Genomic DNA, 5,202 nt, shown 5'->3' on the forward strand with positions numbered 1-5,202 from the left:
CTAGGCCCGCCCTTGCGTGTCACGTGTGAAGGGCTAGGGTTGTTTGTTCCCTTCCCCGCCGGGTCCCAGACGTCTGGCGTGGCGCCTTGGCCGTGCGCCGCGACTGCTGCGCGTGTTTCCCCCCCACCCCCAGGGGCCGGGCGGGGCGGGGCGCCCTTTCGTTTCGCTCGGACGGAGGTCCCGTTGGCGCGGCTTTGCCCGGAATCGATCCGGCGGGTTTTTCCAGCGGGCTGTTCTTTCTGCTGGAGAGTTCCGCTCTCCTGGATCCTCGTTTATTCAGCCGGTGCCTGGGGGACGCGCGGAGGGGCAACTCGCCCTTCCGACCCGTTTCCCACGTTGGCTTGCCCAGCGGCGGGAATAAGAGTCATCAGCTGACGGGTCTCTAAGCGAAGAGGGGCCAGGGAAAGAAGCAGAGGCCGTACGGCCGGAAAATGTTGAAAGTGCATCTGAAATCTTGGGGGAAATAAGATCAAAAAGCCTTTCGGGCCTTTGCTGAGTTGAAGGGCTCTGGCAGAAAGTTGTATGTAGAATGAGCTGTCTGAATTGCTCATCCTTCCCACGCGTTTACTCCTACACACTGTCAAAGGCCTGATTTCCTTGGGGGTGGGTAATAATGGTGTCCTTGGGTGGCACCCGTGGATGGCCTTGGATTAAGGGGGAAAATGCCTCATGCAGGCTGGTACAGCTAAAGATGAGTTGAAGATGGCATTGGGGCCCAGTGGGGAAAAAGTTGCCAAGCCATGTTTGGATTGAAGTTAGGTGGAGTTAGTCTTTATAGCAGCGTTGCTCAACCTTGGAGACTTCAAGATGTGTGGACTTCAACTCCTTGTTGGCATGGGGATTCTGGGAGTTGAAGTCCACACATCTTGAAGTCTCCAAGGTTGAGAAACACTGCTCTAGAGATGATAAAGATGGGGGAAGTTTAACAATTGGGTTACCATCATAGACAAGGCCCAGGGTCTCTTCGTTAGCCATTTGGTTCTTGCGGATAAGGTTGCCAAGATGTCCTACGATGAAACACTTAACATAAGTGCCCAGGAAACTGGGCATAGGTAAGTGCAGTTCAAAACCGGCACCTACAGTTGGAAGCAGATACGGTTTAGCCACTTCCCAGCGTGGCTAAAGCAAACTTCCCACAAACACCTTCCCTAGCTGATTTTTTTAGCATCCAACTTGATAGATCTTACATATATCGAATTTACATACAAATATATTTTATGTTTAGTATTAATATATTGGAACATTTGCACTTTTATTATGGCTCTGGAACCATGTTTTATTTCCTTGAGGAGTTGTGTTGACTTTCTTTTCCTTTCTCACAGGCCTTGATAGATAGCTATGCCAATCGAAGTGAATATTTGTAGCTTAGGGTTGAACTGTGGAGTCCTTGGTGCTCGCTGAGCCTTGTTGTTTTCTTGCAGACGTTTCATTGCCAGACTAGGCAACATCTTCAGTGCAAAAAGGGAGTGGGCCCTGCTCTCAGTTTGTATACCGTGGCTTGCCCTGCTTGTGTTGGTAGGGGTGTTGTTCTCTCCTTGGGAGTTCTTTGATTGGGCTGTTGTTTGCTGCTTGGTTGATTGCCTGAGTTAATAGTTCCTTGCAAAAAACAACACCATCACCACTAGGATTAACACCAGATGAACCATCAAACAGCACAATACACCCTAATCAAGGAACTATCAACTCAGGCAATCAACCAAGCAGCAAACATCAGCCCAGTTCCTTATATGGAATGATGTTAAGATAGAGTGAAGGAAGGAAATTCCTAATATGGAATGAGGTTAAGGTGGAGTATGGGTAAAGAGGTATTCTAAAGAAGGAGTTGAATGGGATGTATATAATGTGCTATAAGGGGGGGGGGGTCCTGCATGATCACCCACCTAACAGCTTGCAAAACAGCTTTTGCTCTTGGGTGAAGAATAAAGAACTTAATTTCATGCAACTTCCTGTTTCTTTGATCCCAGCTCAGAGGCGAACCTGGTAAAGAAAGAAAAAAATTCTAACAAACTCATCAGATGTAACTTTAACAAACTTTGGGGCAGGGGTTTCATGCAACACATGTTAAAAAGGAGCAAGGCCCAAGTTGCCAGGCTGTAGCTGCCATCATAACATTTTTTAACCACTCCACTGTAGATGCCCCTGATGAGAACAAGAGGCCCATTTTGGATGTGGGAGAAGTCATGAATGGAATGACACGGCAGCTGACTTCAAATTAAATTCAACTACGGTGTGTTTAATTGTCATTTACTCATAAGCCATCTTAGCTGGCCTTACTACATTAAGACAGAATCGAAGAAATGACATTGCCATGCAGTGCAACATCTGTGGCAGACAAAAATGTGTTTTAACCAATGAGTGGCATAGCCCTATGCATGTTTTCTTTGGGGGAAAAACCTCCCACATTTTACATGGATCCTTTTTGTCTTGCACAGAATATTTTCTTGTTGGAGGAAAACATTGTCCAAGGGCAGGGCTTCTCGTTCCTCCAAGTCTGGACTCTGACATCATCCATTCTCTGTGTAGACTCAATTTTCCCAAAAGAAGGAAATCATAGTCCAAATCTTGCACTTCCTGAGATGTGGAGCCTTGGAAAACTTGGAAAAGAGTTGTGTTGATTTCCATTTCTAATGCATGGAAGAATATCCACGGGAGTGTGTTAAAGAGACGTAGTAACATATGGCTGCGAGAGCTGGACCGTAAGGAAGGCTGAGAGAAGGAAGATCGATGCTTTGGAACTGTGGTGTTGGAGGAAAATTCTGAGAGTGCCTTGGACTGCAAGAAGATCAAACCAGTCCATCCTCCAGGAAATAAAGCCAGACTGCTCACTTGCGGGAATGATATTCAAGGCAAAACTGAAGTACTTTGGCCACATAATGAGAAGACAGGACACTCTGGAGAAGACGCTGATGCCAGGGAGAGTGGAGGGCAAAAGGAAGAGGGGCCGACCAAGGGCAAGGTGGATGGATGATATTCTAGAGGTGACGGACTCGTCCCTGGGGGAGCTGGGGGTGTTGACGACCGACAGGAAGCTCTGGCGTGGGCTGGTCCATGAAATCACGAAGGGTCGGAAGCGACTGAATGAATAAACAACAACAAAGTGTTAAAGAGAAACTATTGATCTGCCTTTTAGGAAAGTTAGAAAATTTACAGGAGCTGTTAAGGTTGGATTTTTGAGTACATTTAACATGGCACCACCAGATATGGGAATTCTGTGGCAGTCCCATCATATCTGCTCATCTTTAGAATTATCACCAGCAGCTTACTGTTCACTTCTGAATCTGAGATGGATGATCAAAGATAGATACTTTTTCCTTAGTGCAACTTTGGTGTTTTCCAAATGTTGGGACTTCCACTCATTTTGAGAGCACAAGGTTAGGGTAGACTGGCTTAAGTTGCATTCTTAATTAACTCATCCTTATTTAAATCATAGTTTTCTGAATTAACCCAATTCCTTGGGTTAACACAGCATACATGAAACCATAAAGTATTGGCCATGTTGTGACTTAGCATATTCTACCTTAGCTTCCTTTGAAACCTGAAGAGCATACATTGTCCCCCTTGAGAGATTCCAAACTTCCATGCCTTGGTGCCATGATCATAAATTCTTTTTCCCCCACTGTTCCTCTGCCACATGTATTTTATATAACTTAAATGAAAAGCTGCACTTCCTCTCATAAGTTGCTGATTGCCAAGGGCTGCAAAATGAAAATGTGAGCTGAATGCCAACTAGAAATTTCCAGCTTAGAAACAGCCAGATCGGCAAACCCACACAAGAAATTGGTGGTACTTAAAACCAATGTACAAATTTCATTAACCCAGGACCTGCTTAATATTCAGTAATATTTCTATATGGAGAAAGTGGGCAGGGAAGAAAACGTAATTTTCACTGGCATTTCCATACAGGTGTTCTAACCAGTGAGGGATACCTTCAAGATTGCAGGTAGAAAAATGATGTGCCTGTTAAGCTTGGCTGGTCTATATACAGTAGATCAGCCTTTCTCAACCTTTTGACCCTGGAGGAACCCTTGAAATATTTTTCAGGCCTCGGAACCCATGTACATTCAGGCTCAAATATAGGCCAGAAGTTACAAAATTACTATACTTGTTTCATGAATAGGCCTGTCTATATGCATTAACAGGGTTCTTAAACTGAAAATAAAGAAAATTACCTCCTTAATGTGAAGTTGTCTGAATTTGAAATAATTTTTAAAATAAATCGTGATCTCCCAGGGAACCCCTAGTGAACTCTTACGGAACCCTAGGGTGCCATGGAACCCTGGCTGAGAAACCCTGTAGTAGATACTTTTAAATCAGGAAAATCTGTAGCTTTGTTAAACTAGGTTTTGCTTTGTAAACTTACAAGGTTTGCCAACTGGCAGATTCTTTAAAACTCCAGTTTTCGTGTCTTGACCAGTGTTTGCAGAAACCCTTAGGGAGGGCTAAGCTCAGCTGGGGCGTAATATCTAGACAGCAGCCTGATGCAGCAAAGAGAGACATCCAATGGTGCTCTGGAGCTTTGCAGCTCAGATATGGTAGCCCTACTGACCAGGATTTGTAACTAGATTGTTTTGGTAGCAATATAGCCATGGAAAAATGGGCAATCCTAAACCATGTGGAGTCCTTGGTGCTCTCTGAGCCTTGTTGTTTTCTTGCAGACGTTTCATTGCCAGACTAGGCAACATCTTCAGTGTGAAGAGAGAGTGGGCCTCAGTTTATATTCCGTGGTTTGTCCAGCTTGTGTTGGTGGAGGTGTTGTTCTTTCCTTGGGAGTTCCTTGATTGGGCTGTTGTTTGCTGCTTGGTTGATTGACTGAGGTAATAGTTCCTTGATTAGGGTATATTGTGCTGTTTGATTGTTCATTTGTTGTTAATCCTAGTGTTGATTTTTGCATATCTGGGCTGTGAACATGCATTAAAAACCCTGCCCTTATTTTACCTGTGCCCCATGTGTGAAACATGTAAAAAAGGGCAGGGCTTCAGTCACATGGCCATGGACACCATCTTAACTTTTTTTGACACCCTGACTTCAGGACTCATTTACTCTTCAAAATCACAGTGGCATGACCTTGCAAGACATAGCAGTTGCATTCTGTAATATCAATTGAAGCTTCCACCCCCAATGGTCTATATGAACAAACAGAGCTGCTGTGTAACTCTGGAAATTCTGGGTTTTCACCAGGACAAAATAATATAATAATAATAA

This window comes from Candoia aspera, chromosome 5, assembly GCF_035149785.1.
Source record: "Candoia aspera isolate rCanAsp1 chromosome 5, rCanAsp1.hap2, whole genome shotgun sequence".
Lineage (NCBI taxonomy): Eukaryota > Metazoa > Chordata > Lepidosauria > Squamata > Boidae > Candoia > Candoia aspera.